Raw genomic sequence first — 18,009 nt, 5'->3', positions numbered from 1 at the left:
AGCTCCAGGGCAATCTCCGCCCTCTACCTCCTGGCAGAGGCCACTTTGATACTTTACAATCTGCATATCCTTTCAGCCAAGGAAGGTCCATTGTCCACTTATTCTGCAGCAGCCCAAGATTCCCTCCCCTGATTTAATCAACACAAAGGTGTAAATTTCTGACTTTGGTCGGAAGCAGGACGGATGCCTTTTGTTGGGGGAAAGCTGGGGGGAACTGGTTTGGTGACTTTGAGTTCAGCTTAAATTCACTGTCAATTTATTAGATTTTCTTTGATTTAAAATAAAAATTGCAATTTGTAAACAAGCAGCTAAAACACTGATTTCAGTCTCTAGTTGCAACCTATATTACTTTTGATAACAGGTCACTAAATTCTCAGACATTTGATTTCAATTGCACAAGTTTAAGCTTCTGATGCAACTCATGACAGGTGTCATACAGGCGGCCGCTAGTACTGCACCAATATTTTGACAGATTTTCACAGGCAAGCGCACTTTTTACTGTGGATATTTTAAAGATAGATTCCGCTTTCCCTGATTTTGTGTGTTCATAATGATTCTTTAAATAAAGTGGCGGGTAACACCCAGCAAAGATATCAGATGTTTTGTGGTGTTTTGGACCGGTATTTTGTATTTTCAGCAAACCAGAAAAAGGGATTTAAGAGCCATTTCTGTGTTTCTTTCAAGAAGGCACTGCCTTTCATGCAGTTTCCATTTTTCCTTGGTAGGCAGCCCAATGATATGTTTCAGCAGTGAGGTCTCCTTTCCACTACTGACAACAGGCAAAGTAGATTTGGCAGCCATCTTTTCCGCTTTCAAAGCACAATTTACATAGGTTTTGGCACGCATAGGGCTTTTGCAGCCATTTTGACAATTCTTGCACCATCAGCACACAGGGATGTCGCATGGCAGAGCCTAGTGGGTTAAAACATCCCACAAGCATTACGGTCACCTGCCCATACCATATTAGTATGCAAATATTTATGGCACATAGATAGGATTGACTAAAAAAAGGGGTCATCCACATTGGGGCCATAAATATTAACACATGTTATTGGCATGTGTGCCCATCTACCTGACACATCACAAATTTCCCCAGTTGGTCGACCACAGTAGCCGCCATACAAAATCAAAGCTACTTATGTATTAATATCACAACTCCTGCTGAGTATGTTTAGGAGGTGTAATACCTACTGGCCCCCGAGGATCTAGCAATCCCCTCGGCGCCCCACCAACCAGATGGGTCCCTTGAAAAAGGATCACTTTGGTACCATGTCTTTCACAATAATGAACCACATTATGAACTTTATGTGGATTGTTTAGCCCTCGCATATTCCAACTCACAATGTTACAACTAGTCATAATCACCTAATTCTACTGAACAGCCCAACCGGGGCTCCATAAGCCTCATTCCCAACAGTGTACTCCTGCAACCAGTCATGATATAGACTTACCCACAAAATATGTGAATCATTTTTTAAATACAAACCCTAATATCCGCCTCTTCCCACCCCTCCCTCTACCCCTAGCCCCAACTGACCCCCAGTTTACCTTCCCCCACCCTCACTGCCCACTGCCAACTAGCTGTGAAATGTCCCACCTCCCTCCCCATTCCACACATACAAGCCAACATGGGCAACAACCCAGGGGCGCCAGACTCTGCCGCCTAAACGGTTTGCCTACTTCACCTATCATCAGGGGAGGACCATGCATTAACAAGAATACTCAGCCACAGGACCAATTAGTTACATGGGCAAGCATAACATAGATCCACCAAATGTACCCGCACATTTTCATATTAGTCTGGCAAGGCACAAAGCAGTCTTGGTCCGCCGGGACATCCCGCACCCTAAACCGCAATGCTTATCCCCAAGGATAACAACACAGCCCAGCACAACCTTGACTTGGATATCTCCTTACTCCTTCGGCAGCACTTCTAGAATGCCCTGCAGTGCACATGGGTCAGTAAAAGAATTAGACCTGCCTCCATGAAGCACCTGCAGTCTGGATGGGTACAGCATAGCATACTGCAAACTGTGCTCAGGAAGGGTACGCTTAGCCACCAGGAAAGAAAGACAAGGCTTCTGGACTGATGGGGTGAAATCTGTAGAACGACAGCTGGGCATTCTCTTACTGCAAGTCGCCAAGCTTGCAGGCTCTGCGAAGAATCGCATCCCGGTCCCTGTAATTTAACAAATGAGCTATGATTGGTAGAAAGCTCTGGCCCGGTCTGGGAACCACTTGTGACAACCGGTGCGCCCTTTCAACCAAAAATTGTGATGACAGTGGAAGTGTTTGCAGTACCTCCTGAAGGAACTTTTCAATTTTTTGCTGTGGTATCATTCCTGGAAATCCGACCACATGAATGTTGTTCCTACGGGTTCTCGCCTCCAGGTCCTCGTTTTTCTCCTTCATTGCTTTAACTTCCCTCTGCAAGGTATGTATCTCCTTTATCACATCCACGCTAGTGTCCTCCAGGACGCCCACTCTGTGCTCCACCTCAGATATCCGGCTACTCTCCTTCTTGATATGTTCCTGGATACGATCAACCTTGTATGCCATTCCACCAAGCTTGGAATGAATGGATGCAAATCCAGATCTCATTTCGGACAGCACTAAACTGGGGAAGTATCAGCAGGCTTGGGGTCAGTCTCTCCCAGGCCTGTCTGGATGTGTCTCCGGATGACAGCATCTTCTCTGACCTATCACTCAGGTCCTCCTTCTGGGAGAATGATAAGCGGGACTGCCGCTAATTACCATTCGCCATGTATGGCACGCGCCAGCCCCCAGGAGCACCACAGCAGGGAGCCTCCAGTAGTGCCTCAACTGTACCTTCAAGGTGCCTTGATTCAATCTCCAGCCCAGCTCTGCACCCCTTCTATGAAATCACGATGGGCACTCCGACGCCATTTTCCAGGGCCCACACCAGCAGTAGGAGTAGAAATGCAGCCCCATCTGGTCGCTATGTCCATCTCCTAAATGGTACAGTACTGCGTATATTCCATGGTCACAGTATCCCTTACATGGAAGCACCACTTGAAAACACCAGGGGGTGGCCTCTCTTGTCTCCAGAACTACCATCTGGTGTAGATATTGACTATGGTGACAGAGGTCAGGCCCAGTGGGCTGTCAGCCAGTATCAGAAGCTCCAGGTAGCCCACACCACCCTACAGGAGGAGAAGGTCAGGCCGCCAATGTCTCTGGTGCACCACCCGCTCTCATGACAAAATCGCCACCTGCTTCCCTCCGAACCTCATGTCTCACCAACAGAGACCCCTCCACTAATACCGCACCAGTGGCTCCAGGAACCCACCTCCCGCAGGTCGATCCGGCCACCCAAGGATCAGGCACAACAATGGACAAGGAGACCCAGCGAACCTGGGCGCAGGGCAGCTGGCCACTCCAAGATTGCGAAGCGGATGGTGAGGCCTATGCTCCTCCCCCACTGTCTCCAAGAAGTCAGTCCCGGTACTGAGGCACAGACCGCACTGGGATCCCAGTTGCATCAGGTTTCTCAGGCTGGTGCCAGCACCATAAGGCATCCTCCCTTATTGTCACGACACAGGTCTTTTCCACTGCTCTCCTCCGGGCCGCCACAAGCAATGCACTTCGTTTAGAGGTCACACTGTTGTCAGAGTGCACAATGGCCTTCTCCACGGCCAAAACTTGCCTTGCCGGATCTCGGAGCGTGTTGGACTTTGCCCCATTTTACCAACTCATGGCACATGCAGTGGGTATGGTATATGGCCTCCACCTCTCGCAAATCTCTCGTGGAGCTCAGTAAGAAGCGGCCATCTTGGTCGCTAGCTCGCAAGCGCCCCCCATATTCAATTTATGAAAAATAGAGGATTGGTTTATTTGATTTAATTTGAGGACAATAATGATCCCTCAATAGGACCCATTGCAGCCTGAGTGGTAATGGCCCAATTACCTACCAGTAATCTTCATTACCCTGTGTCCTAGCCTTCCTCATCACAGTCCTAATTATATTGGCCCCTGTCTCGCGAGTCAGACCTTCAACAATTCAAATTAAACACGGAGGACCGACTAAACTCAAATCCTTTCCCCATGTTTGATACTTTCCCTTTTTTAAAGGCTCTTTCCCTCACCACTTAGCCTGTTATGATGGCAATGCTGATCCATAGCATAGGGTGGGAGGGAAGGAACTGAGGACTGTTAAAGCAAACTGGTCGGAAGTCTCATGAGGGTTTCTGAAAGAGGGAAAGTGTGGAGTAACCTCCTTCTCTCTCTTCCTGCTGAGTGACTGGTAAAACCATCTTTTTTCCTGAGCAGGGACATAATTGCTTGTTTCTTTACTGGATCTTTCGGACATGCTGTGAAGACTGGTTTGCAAAGGTAGCGGGCGCCCCTCTCTCGACAGAACAAGGCCTGATAACCTGTTCAGTGGTTATTAACCACTTGAGAGTTCGCAGCCACTGCTTTTACTCACTGTGCCTTTCACAGATGGGAAATATCCATTTGCATATCAGTCTTTGTCCTGCCCAGGGGCAGTCCAGCACCGAAATGCAATGGCAATTCCAACCTGAACGAGAGTACCACCAGCAACCCCATACACGTGTTTCACCCTTGTTGGGGATCATCAGTGAGGTGAAGCTGATGCCTCTCTAAGCACAGTGAGAGGGAGACCACGTCTGGTTGCCCCCAGGAGACCTAGGGTTACCAATCCCAGGTTCCTTGAAATTTAGTTTGCAAAGGTAGCGGGCGCCCCTCTCTCGACAGAACAAGGCCTGATAACCTGTTCAGTGGTTATTAACCACTTGAGAGTTCGCAGCCACTGCTTTTACTCACTGTGCCTTTCACAGATGGGAAATATCCATTTGCATATCAGTCTTTGTCCTGCCCAGGGGCAGTCCAGCACCGAAATGCAATGGCAATTCCAACCTGAACGAGAGTACCACCAGCAACCCCATACACGTGTTTCACCCTTGTTGGGGATCATCAGTGAGGTGAAGCTGATGCCTCTCTAAGCACAGTGAGAGGGAGACCACGTCTGGTTGCCCCCAGGAGACCTAGGGTTACCAATCCCAGGTTCCTTGAAATTTAGTTTGCAAAGGTAGCGGGTGCCCCTCTCTCGACAGAACAAGGCCTGATAACCTGTTCAGTGGTTATTAACCACTTGAGAGTTCGCAGCCACTGCTTTTACTCACTGTGCCTTTCACAGATGGGAAATATCCATTTGCATATCAGTCTTTGTCCTGCCCAGGGGCAGTCCAGCACCGAAATGCAATGGCAATTCCAACCTGAACGAGAGTACCACCAGCAACCCCATACACGTGTTTCACCCTTGTTGGGGATCATCAGTGAGGTGAAGCTGATGCCTCTCTAAGCACAGTGAGAGGGAGACCACGTCTGGTTGCCCCCAGGAGACCTAGGGTTACCAATCCCAGGTTCCTTGAAATTTAGTTTGCAAAGGTAGCGGGCGCCCCTCTCTCGACAGAACAAGGCCTGATAACCTGTTCAGTGGTTATTAACCACTTGAGAGTTCGCAGCCACTGCTTTTACTCACTGTGCCTTTCACAGATGGGAAATATCCATTTGCATATCAGTCTTTGTCCTGCCCAGGGGCAGTCCAGCACCGAAATGCAATGGCAATTCCAACCTGAACGAGAGTACCACCAGCAACCCCATACACGTGTTTCACCCTTGTTGGGGATCATCAGTGAGGTGAAGCTGATGCCTCTCTAAGCACAGTGAGAGGGAGACCACGTCTGGTTGCCCCCAGGAGACCTAGGGTTACCAATCCCAGGTTCCTTGAAATTTAGTTTGCAAAGGTAGCGGGCGCCCCTCTCTCGACAGAACAAGGCCTGATAACCTGTTCAGTGGTTATTAACCACTTGAGAGTTCGCAGCCACTGCTTTTACTCACTGTGCCTTTCACAGATGGGAAATATCCATTTGCATATCAGTCTTTGTCCTGCCCAGGGGCAGTCCAGCACCGAAATGCAATGGCAATTCCAACCTGAACGAGAGTACCACCAGCAACCCCATACACGTGTTTCACCCTTGTTGGGGATCATCAGTGAGGTGAAGCTGATGCCTCTCTAAGCACAGTGAGAGGGAGACCACGTCTGGTTGCCCCCAGGAGACCTAGGGTTACCAATCCCAGGTTCCTTGAAATTTAGTTTGCAAAGGTAGCGGGCGCCCCTCTCTCGACAGAACAAGGCCTGATAACCTGTTCAGTGGTTATTAACCACTTGAGAGTTCGCAGCCACTGTGAATGGTACAGTGAGCAAAAAGCAGATGGCTGCGAACTCTCAATGTGGTTAACAACCACTGAACAGGTTATCATGCCTTGTTCTTCCGAGAGAGGGGCGCCTGCTACCTTTGTTGAATTCTTCGAAGGAACTTGGGGTTGGTCACCCTAGGTTACCTGGGGGCAACCAGACGTGGACTCCCTGCTCACTGTGCTTAGAGAGGCTCAGCTTCACCTCACTGATGACGCCCAACAAGGCTGAAACACGTGTATGGGGTTGCTGTAGGTACTCTTGTTCAGAGAGGAATTGCCATAGCATTTCGGTGCTGGACTGCCCATGTGGGCGGGACAAAGACTGATATGCAAATGGATATTTCCCATCTGTGAATGGTACAGTGAGCAAAAAGCAGATGGCTGCGAACTCTCAATGTGGTTAACAACCACTGAACAGGTTATCATGCCTTGTTCTTCGAGAGAGGGGCGCCTGCTACCTTTGTTGAATTCTTCGAAGGAACTTGGGGTTGGTCACCCTAGGTTACCTGGGGGCAACCAGACGTGGACTCCCTGCTCACTGTGCTTAGAGAGGCTCAGCTTCACCTCACTGATGACGCCCAACAAGGCTGAAACACGTGTATGGGGTTGCTGTAGGTACTCTTGTTCAGAGAGGAATTGCCATAGCATTTCGGTGCTGGACTGCCCATGTGGGTGGGACAAAGACTGATATGCAAATGGATATTTCCCATCTGTGAATGGTACAGTGAGCAAAAAGCAGATGGCTGCGAACTCTCAATGTGGTTAACAACCACTGAACAGGTTATCATGCCTTGTTCTTCCGAGAGAGGGGCGCCTGCTACCTTTGTTGAATTCTTCGAAGGAACTTGGGGTTGGTCACCCTAGGTTACCTGGGGGCAACCAGACGTGGACTCCCTGCTCACTGTGCTTAGAGAGGCTCAGCTTCACCTCACTGATGACGCCCAACAAGGCTGAAACACGTGTATGGGGTTGCTGTAGGTACTCTTGTTCAGAGAGGAATTGCCATAGCATTTCGGTGCTGGACTGCCCATGTGGGCGGGACAAAGACTGATATGCAAATGGATATTTCCCATCTGTGAATGGTACAGTGAGCAAAAAGCAGATGGCTGCGAACTCTCAATGTGGTTAACAACCACTGAACAGGTTATCATGCCTTGTTCTTCCGAGAGAGGGGCGCCTGCTACCTTTGTTGAATGCTGTGAAGACTGTTCCTGTGGTTGGTGGCCTGGTCACAATTCTATAAAGTATAATTCTCCGAGAGTTTGTAACACGATTGGTCCTGAATGAATGACTCCCAACATTCCTGGAATGCTCCACGGAGCAGATATTCATGATTTTGGGTAGTGAGGAAGAGTGGTGGTAGAAGAGGGTCAGGCATGCTCTAATGTCAGGGCTACTCGATCATGGCTCCACCCTTGAAAGGGCCACCATTATTTCATCTGCACTCCATATGATTGTCTTCGTGTAGTAAAACTCCTGTGCCCAGGTCGAACAGGAGAACTAATATTTCTGTCCTCTGCTGATCATTTCTTCATCTGAGGACCAAACTACCTGGACTCCTGAAAAGGCCTCTTTTGGATGGCCTCCATTTTCCAGGTTTTCATCCAAAGCTGTCTAAAACAAGCCAGGGCCAAGCCGGCAGACATAGCTTAGGCGGAGAGTCCATCGAAGATGACATCTGATAACATTTTGCATAGAAGCTCTATTTCTGCCAGCAGGTCGAAAGGATTCTACTGGGTGTGAATTATTTAAAAAACCTGCTTAAAATCATAGACCAATATTTGGCCAATATAGGCCGCATAGTTTCCTGTCTGGATAATAAAATTGTCTACAGAAAATACCAGTTTTAAGGCCACTGCAGTCTTCTTATCCACTGCATGTCAAGGGTTCATGTCCTCAAATTGTACAGACATTTGGGCTAGGAGGTTACAAGCCAATTAATCCACATTCAGCACCAGTGAGAATTATATATCAAAACCCACAAGCGGGTATCTTTTTGGCACAAACCCTAACAAGACTGGTTTATCAATATCGGTGAACTCCTTGACCAAGAAAGCTTTAATTGTTTTAAGAATAGAGACCTTCTGATTCAGAGGACACACAATCCCCAACTAAATCAACTTCCTGCAGCACCAAGGGGCTATTGCGGGCAGATACAGTGTCTCTCTTACATGTGCCAATGCTTCTGCCAGGTCTTCCCTCTAAAAGATATATGGCTCCCTTCTGTGGCGGCTATGCTATTGTTGCCAGGGTTTGTTCTACTCCAGAGGTCTGTGTCAGGGATTCGTGCTCCTTAAATACTGGTGAAAATGCAGCCGCAATTAGTCTCTGAAAAGTGCTTTCTTCCATGGTCAGTACCGAGGGCTGGACCTCCTCTGAAGAACCAGGCACCGGCTGGGTAACTTGTATTGAGCTAGCACCTTCCTCTGCATGCCACAGATTTTCTGTGCATTTGCGGGTATCAATTCCTTCTCACTGTGTATTCGGCAATGCTTCATAGGCTGAATACATACCATGTGCTCTCACGAGAACTTCTGCAGCTTGCCTCCCCAACCCTTTGATCGGGGCTGGCTTGCTCCTGCAGTCACCAACTTTACCTGAATAGGGCCATGAAAGCACTAACCAGACGAACCAGCATCGTTGTGCCTATGGTGTGTGAGCCAGTGCATGCTGCCCCGCACAGGACCGGCTTAAGGCACGATTAAGTGGGCGCCCGCACAGTGGCGCATAAAAGAAAGGGCACAACGGCGCACTTCATCGCCCCTCTCACTAGCTTTTTGAATTTAGGGTGCACCCAACTTCAAAGCAACGTTCTAGATGCAGCGTTCTCCAGCACAATGCTTCAACTAGAGCGTTACCTCCTATCCAGCCCCACTGCGCATGACAGGAAACCAGCATGCTGGTTTCCTGCCCGCGTAGTGGAGGTTGGAGCATGGGGGCCTTCCAGACGAAGACGGATTTGGTCTGTGATGAATCAAATTTCAGCGTACCAGTGATCCAGGGGTAAATATCAGTTCCTAAACCATCAATCAGCCCCACACCTCTAATACACTAGAATGGATCCAAACAGATTGGAATAAACAAGCATACAATTAAAATTAAAATGCTCAAACATTTGTAACATGGGCAGAACAGCAGGCTTATCTCCTCTACAGGTTGTGGGTCGTTGGTTAGTTTCAAGAGAGTGAAAATACAGTTTTTATCCAATGATGAAAGGAGTGTCCAGTCAAGGTTGTCTAAAAATATCGACTTTATTATCATAATAACAGACAATCTAATAACACTACTACTGAAACCCACCCTGTAAAGGAATGCAGAGGACAGACAGTTTCTATGAAGGAAAAGAGATGCACTCTGGATACTGACAGGAGGGTTGTTGGTATGGTTAATAACCACAATACTTTTTAAAGGTTCTTGGCTTCAGTAAAAGAGGCAAAGGGCCTTAATATGTCTCTTGGTGCCTTCTAGGAAGGACCATGGGGACAGAACCACAATGTACCATTTGCTGAAGATGTTCTTGCTGCTTGACAGGGTCGAGTAGTCTTCAGGGTGCGTTGTAGCCTTCTGTGACAGAGTTTGAGATGGAAGTCAGCTGCCGGTATCAGACGGCAAGACGGTTCAGCGAGCAAAGTAAGACGGTTCAGAGAGCAAGCTTGACAAACAGGGCAGGGTGGCCTAAATGACGACTCAGGGTTAGGAATTGCTGTCTCAGTGCTGATTGGCAGTTCTGGAGCACTGGTCGAGACGTCTCAGGTTTCTTTCAGTGACCATGGCCTGATGGTAGTCAGTGTCGCATTCAGTTGCGGATCGAGGACCTGGGCTGGTTCGAAAATGTCATTTAAGGCGGACAGCGATAGATGCTTGTTGATGCATTTTGCATTTCTCCCAGTTTCTTCACTGGGCTCGTGTCTTCCTCTAAGGCAGACAGGCCAAAGCTCGGGAGTGTTTTGCAAGCAGCTGCCTTGTCCTTGATTTCGGTTTCAGAGACGTTCTAGCGCTGCCTGTCCAGGGAGATTGCTGCAGAGCCTAGCAAGGCACGTTGTGTACTGGCTGGGTAACAGTTCTGTGGTGACTGGAGTGTCCTCTGAGTTCTTTTCTCCCCTGTCCCCTGGGAGAAGTTAAGGGGAGGGATCTTGCTTCCCTCTTTAGATGTCCTGGCCTTCCTTCACTGGTGGAAGTTGTAAATAAGACTGTACCTTCAGCCAGGGTCCATGGATGAGTTCCTCTTTCTGCATCTTGTGAAGCCTTCAGATGGTATGTCAAAAGAGTGTCTCAACCAGATTTTAAAGCCAAGTGGGCCACGGTGATTGGTGTAGGCTGCCTACCTTAGTGAACCAATACTGTGGTCCCTTCCAACAATCTTCTGAATGTGTGAGGTCATAACCAGAGTGCTTTGCAACAGGAATGGTAAAGAGGTGAAAACAGGAATATGGTGTGCCCCAGAACTAATATGGCAGAACCCTTCTTTTAAAAGAAAGAGCTCTGGGCTACCCATCTTCTTGTCTGTTGTGTTCAAAGAGTCTCTCCGGTTAATTGACCTCCATATGTGGTTCCTGTAAAAGTGTCTGGTCTCCCTGAGGCTGCTGAGAGACCAGACTCTCTAGCACCTGCAAACCACATTCTCGTAACTATGAATAGGGTCCCCCTAACCTGGTGGCCTACTGTAACAACAGACCCAGACATGACAGTTTGTTGCCATCGATACTGAGAGGCAGGAGCTGCCTTCAGGTTGAAACACTTACAAATGAAAGGTTGTTGGGTTTCTTGTCTCCTTTGTTATCCTCTGCAGCCAGGCCCCAAGTGGGCCAGTTTGAAATACCCCCTGTTCATATGATAATTGCTGCCACCATCTGCAGGGCCTAACAAAAGAGTAGGGCATTTCCATGGAGCCTTTGTCAGTTAATCAGCCTGACCATGGCAGGGGGAAGGTTGGTCCTCCCCCTGCCTCAGATGACATCGTGCTCTCCTTGGCTGTTGCATGCTAATGAAATATGATAGGGGAAGACTGTGCCTGTAGGCGCTGTCCACGCGGAGTAAACAGGTCTATGCTTCTGCCATGTTTTAGCCCCACACATTTTCATGAGGCATGAGGTCAGTCTACCATCATTCCATTTAATTAAACATTTCAAAAAAGCCCAGGCGAGCGTACACCTACCATGCAGATGGTTGAATTCCTCACACGGTCGGAACAAGGGTGCAGTTATGAAAATAAAATGGGGTTTTTGTGCATGTGCACATGCATATGAATTTGTGCTGCATGTTTCTGATGTATGTGTGCATGCATGTAAGGATGGGTGTTATGTAGTATCATGTAATGTGTGTGTGTAAGACTATGAATGAGCGAGTGTAGTATGGTGTACGGTTGCACAAGTGAATGGTTTGAGTAAATGAGGGAGTGAATGTTGTGTATGGACGTGGTTTACTGTGTCATGACTTTCAATTCTGGGCATCTAGGATAAAGCAGTGATGGTACCAACATATACCATCCTTCCTATGATAAAGCAAGCATGATATATGTTATTACTGGGATAGACTGGCATTTCGGGGCAGCCAGTCCAGCCCTTTCTTACTTTGGCATGACTTTTAATGTACCCAACATGTTTATTTTTTTTTTAATTGTGGCATGGCATTTTATTCTGGGCCAACTATGCACATGTGGACCAGAACGATGGGGGTAGCGGTGCACCCAGAAATATCCCACACGGTGGTGGGAGACCTGGGGCGTGCACTGGCCCCACAGCACAGCGCCTCAGTAGATACCGCCTAGGAACAGGCTGCTTTCTAGTGTCGCACTAACTGCACAGTTGCTGCCAGAGCTGTGGCTGCCACAAAGCACTCTAATCCCTGCCAGGATTCCGCCTGAGCGTAGGCTGCCCTGAAATGCCATCGAATCCGGAACTGGCGTATGATAAATATGGGGAGCCCAGCAATATTCACATTATAACAATACAACAATAAAAAAAAGAATAGTTCAAACTATATACTTATTTATCTTTGAAACTCTTGCAGAGACAGAAATAACATGCAGAGTGGTGAGGGTGGGATCCTTTTTTTTTTTTTAAAGGAAAGAATGAAACATGGAGAATGGATTTGAGCTTAGTCAGTCCTCCATCTTCAGTTGGGAAGGCTATTGAAGAAGGTCTGTCTAACGAGACGGAAACTGATTTCATTAGGCCTGTGATGAGGAAGACAGATGAGACGGTAGTGCACAGGCTGTTTTTGCAAAATATTGCCTGTTTTAGCACCCTCTTCAATACACATATTTTGGTTTATACCTGTTAGAATATTCAAAGAAAAAACAAGTGGCCTTACATACCGGCATAGCAAAATGTGAAAAACGGCTACCTTGAAAGAGCATCACTTTTTCCCTCCACTCCATTGGAGGTACACATTATAAAAATCCCCTTGAAATGTTAAACCTTTTCTTTTTCCTCTACATAGAAGTGCAAAGCTTCCTTTGAATAAAAGAAAATAGATAGTTTCAGAGGGTCGTTCAAAGGGGATATACAAGTTGACATCTGCACTTTAATGCAGGGACCGATCAAAAGGAACCATTTTGTATATTATAAAACGTACATTAGTTGGATGGCTCACTTTTGATAGCCATACATTTCCAAACGCAAAATGAGGATAGAAGTAGATAGAAATGATATAAAGAAACTACAAGTTCATTTTCTGAAATACTACTAGCAATATGTCATCAACTCCCCCACTGTTACCACTGCCGCACAATTTTATTCGGTAATATGCCAGATATTCGGTGTTATAGCCAGCAGTAATGTTTATTACTGCCAGAGGGAAACAATCCAGCCTGTAATGTGGCCCTGAGAGATTTAGAGCACTAAAGTGCGTTTTACACGCTATCGCCCTTTTCCCCGTCAGTCTTTAACATAACTGCCATGACTCCACACTTAGCTACACCCCTATCACTCCCACTGCCATTTGCATGGTCTCCAGAGGTTCTGGCATATCTGAAAGAGAGGGTGGTCGGTTAGTTTAGTTTGACGAGAGGAAAAATGCAAGATAGCTTTGGTGTTGCGTTGGTGCGTTCAGACCAGAACTACTCTGAACTCTGCATGTGGGTCTATTCATAAGTCTTGGGAGGATAGCTTCGGGGCAACGTCCTCGCCTTGGAAGCAAGACGACACAGAGCAACACAGGTACGATCCCCGGGTCCGAGCTTAGAAACCTCTGTGTATTAAGAGTGTTCATATCATATCATAAGTATCCATGTCAAGAGCCTTTAGGGCCTTTGTGTCCAGTGGGGATAGCTGCATGCCCATGGTGCTAGAAGGCCCCATAGTTATTCTTATGTGTAATTCTATTATGGTGTTGTGGAGTTCTGTTGTTTGATGCCTGTTTGGAGGGTTACTCTATTGCCAAGTGCAAGTGGCTTAGTTGGTGCATGTATCATGTCACCGATAGCTCAAGCAATGATGTACATCTTGGAGACCATTCAGGGTTTTTTATTGAATGATTTCTCAAGGCCCTAGGGCTGTCCCTCTCTCTTTCTTGTCTAGAAAGCACCAATACTTCGTAGCCCAGACATCCCTACTCCCCAGGTTATTTTATACAGAACATTGACTCCTACTGTCTAAGTTCTGACTTATGCTAGATGGAAAAATGTAAAGGCCAAATAATGCCTTATCTGCCTAACCTCCCACAGGGACTTCCTAGAATGACCCTACACAATCCAATGATTACTTCACTAAAAAGGGATAATGTGTTGTGGCTTTCAGACACTGTGCCTGAGTCAGTACTGTTCCTTTAACACCCAGGTACTCTTCTCCCTCTTACTCTCGGATGTTTCCCTCTTGATACTCTTCTCCTTCCAACTTTACCCATCTACACTTCTTCTACTCCCTCGTCTTCCTCCTTTGTCCCCCCAATATGTTTCACTCCTTCTAAGACTTGCCTCTGCCCTTTGATGTTACTACTCACCTTAGGTATGGATTCAACCCTAATAAGCCTCCCACCAAGGCTGAGAGGTGTTAGCATACATTCTTGACAACCCTGACCTTTTTACACAAGTGTGATTGAGCATAGTTGTTGAGAAGGTTAGTGTGGGGAGGTTAATATAGTGCCTGGTGGGCAACTTGCAACTTCAATCTGGTGTGGGTTTGGCTATATCCCTGTAATGATGCCCTGGAGTTAAGTTACTTATGAGGAGATATCCTTAGGCACCTTGAAGTGGGATTATATCCTTCGCAGTGGTAAGTGTGAGGCACCTAGTTCTTCCGGAAAGTGTGGAAAGAAGGAGGGGCAGTGGAAGACAGGCAGCATATAGCAGAGGTTACCACGTAGACAGTGGCTAAGAATGGTTCCCAAGGGGAGATGAGTCCAGAATGAGCAGAGACATGGTGAGGTCCCTAGGAGCAACTCTGGCTATTACAAGGTCAAGATCCAATATCTAGGAGCCAGTCGCATGAATTACATTACGCATCAGAGAGGATGCTGGGTAGTAATTGAATTGGGCACCAAGGAGTGGAACTACATTGGGAAACCCGGGAGCAAAACCACAGAGGGGCAACATTACAGTAAAATCACAGAGTACAACAATCACAGTGTTGTACATGGGAGAAAATCTCAATAGGCAGAATAACAGCTGGTCACCTGCCAGCCGTATAGTATACTATAAGACAGAAAATAGAATGGTGAGCAGGTTAGCAAGGGGTGCAAACAATCAGGCCACATATAGCAGGACATAACTTGGCATAGCAAGACATGATACGGGCACGAGAAGGCATAACAAGATGTTAGAAGACATCACAAAACATGAAAAGGCATAGCAAGAACAATAATCCTGGTCTCCTCCCCTTACTCCTATGACTGACCTATGGAGACAGCTGCCATTTCCCTTCTCACTGTCAATCTCTCTCTTTCTCTCCCTATCTCTCTCTCTCTTTCTGTCTCTCACCTTCAAATATACATAGCTCTGTATGCACATATCTGGGAATTTGCAGATTAGAAGGTGTCAGTCTTTGGACTCAATGCAATACCATTAGGGGAGTGCCATGGCATATGGGAGGCATGCATTTTAGGTAAAGAGAAAGGGCTGTTGAGAGACGGATATCCCAGGTGCTCACTTCACCTTCCTTAGTATGCTGTTTGGCAGGCTCAGTGCTGTCTCAAACCTCACTCTAACTTACAGTGTGCCCTAATGGGACTTTTGTCTGTCAGGGAAGTGTCCGCGGGGGAATGAACATTTGTGAGGCATACATCAGGCAATTGGGGTAGAGGCCAGATACCTTGTTGTCTCTCATTGAAGACTACCCCGGGACAAAAGATCTCAAAGTCCTCTCTCACAGTGCACACAGCCATATGCCAAAAATGAAACCTTGAAATGGCCTGTCCTACTCACAAGGTGTTGTAGAGGCTCCATCATTTCTGCTTCATAATGATGCGAAAACTCTGCAGGTTATTATTTTTGCAGAGACCTCAATGAGACACGGAGCTGACAAGATAAAAGCTGGAATGCGGATTCCTGAAAGGCCCCCACAAATCTAGGTGCACCATCCCCTTGACTAAACCTGCTGCAGAAGTTGCAAGAAGGTGAAGAGAAGCATGGTGACAGTGAAAGACAATAGGTTGTGTGGCATGAGGGTTGGTGGTAGCATGACAACAACCACAACACTGCACCCCTATATTTTCAATGTCTCCGGCCCGTTAGTAGGTAAGGATATCGTGCAAATCCCATTGGGAAGTTCTGCACAGGAGCTAATGTATGTAGCATGGCAAAAGAATGGCACCAGGAAAGATGCTCGATCACAAATAAGAACAAGATTTGTGATCCCAGAAATAAGGACCAGGACGGCTTCCAACATCTGGTGCCTCCTGATTATGGCTGAAGCTATGACAGAAGTGTCTTCAAAGTGTCCCACAAGCAGTGTTCATCACCCCTTGGCCTTGTGTGTGTTTGTGTGTATGGGGGTGTGTTTGTGTATATATATATTCAATGAAAAATGATTAGTTGCAAGGACGTTAAGGGGAGTAATACATTGTAAAAATAAACTTCAAATTCAAGGAATAAACTTTAGTTGCAGGGACATTACGTTGAGAACTTAACACAACAAACCCCCTGAAATTCAGCTAAACACAACTTAACCTAATGCCCCCTGTTGTGCAGCCTATGACCTCAATGATGACATCACAGATGACATTACTGATGACACCACTAATAACATGTTGTATCACAACACGGATGACATCACACATAGTATCACTGATGACATTACTGGTAACAACACTAATTACATTGTATATAACAGATTAAAACAATTATTGCATAAAATGTAACATCATTAATAAGTTAGCTCATATAAACTTTGATTATCTTAATAACAATTTAGGCTGTGGACTTGGCGATGACTTGGCCATGACGATGGCTGTGTTCACTGGCTGTCACCAAACGCCATGGCTGGTGGTCAGTTAGTGTTGTAAAATACCAATGTGCATGTTTAAAAGCCGTGCATAGTGGCCTGTCACTGTCTTAAAAAATACAGTGGGCACGATTGAAAGCTGTAGTCAGTGGCCATGGTTAAAGGCCATAGCTCGTGCCCATTAGTATGTTAGAATATACAATCGGCATGGCCAACGTTAGTCCATAGATCTTTTTCCGCACATGGCCAGTGGCCCCAGCCCATGACCATGGACACTGTATATTTTAAAACACTACCAGAAAACTAGCCATGGCCTTCGGCCATGCCCACTGTCTACTTTAAAAACCAGTGCTTGTGGTCTTGTGAGTAAACGGCTGCACTGGAAATATGAGAACCTAAGTAAAATCCTGGTAGCCAAATACTTGAGCAACCTTGCCAATGTCCGCCCTTTATGTCTGGTCTCTTGGTGAATGTTGTGATAAATCGCACAACCCCAACTAATGACCAGCTGCAAGAATAACGTTTAACTAGGAACATTTGTCCCTATAGCGAAAATTAAAAGCTAGCACCCACTAATATACGCAGAGTAAGTGAACATATATTTTGACATGAAATATAGAAATGTAGTTCAATAGACCTTCTCCTTAGAAGAAAGTGTGCAAGAGAAAATAACATTGGACTTAAAAAAAAGTAATGAACACCAGAACAGAAAAATAACATGAGAAAGTAAATCTACTAATAAATATGCTGGCAACGGATTAAAAAGGTGCTCACTTTTTAGACCCAGCAATGTGTCGTGAAAAATTCCATGAAAAACAAAATCCCAAAATGAGGTGAATGTGGGTAAGCATCTGTACTGGGATCATGACAATCTGAGTAAAATTCTGGTAGCCAAATACTTGAGCATGTTTGCCAACCTCAAAAGAACCCAAGGGTTTGCGCCCACCCTCTGAAAAAAGGTTGTGCTGTCCATCCACATGTCCTTTACTTGTGTCCTGAAAATCAGCCACAGTCGGGAAAACAACTGCACCAGTGTCCAAGATTGCAAACTCTCGTGCCACATCGTGGGCAAATACTCATGACTTACTTGCCCCCAAATCATTTCCCCTCCTCACCCCATGGCCGGCTTTCAACAAAATTCTGCTTTATAAAGCTAACTTGAAAAGTACACATACCATAGTTTCACGCAAATATATAAATCCTTATAGAACTATTCTAGGCAAAATGTTTTCAGTGTGGCATTAATCCCCCCATTTTGACTGGGAGACTACAAATACCAGAATGCAATTCAGCAAAAAGCAAAAACATTGTCTCTGAGTGAAAAACCTTCAAAGACTGACAGTAGCATAAAACTATGGGTCATTTGTTAGGCAACATGGCTTGAGGG

This window comes from Ambystoma mexicanum, chromosome 2q, assembly GCF_040938575.1.
Source record: "Ambystoma mexicanum isolate Mex_15411 chromosome 2q, UKY_AmexF1_1, whole genome shotgun sequence".
NCBI classification, from domain to species: Eukaryota; Metazoa; Chordata; class Amphibia; order Caudata; family Ambystomatidae; genus Ambystoma; species Ambystoma mexicanum.
Note: the sequence above shows the minus strand (reverse complement) of the source record.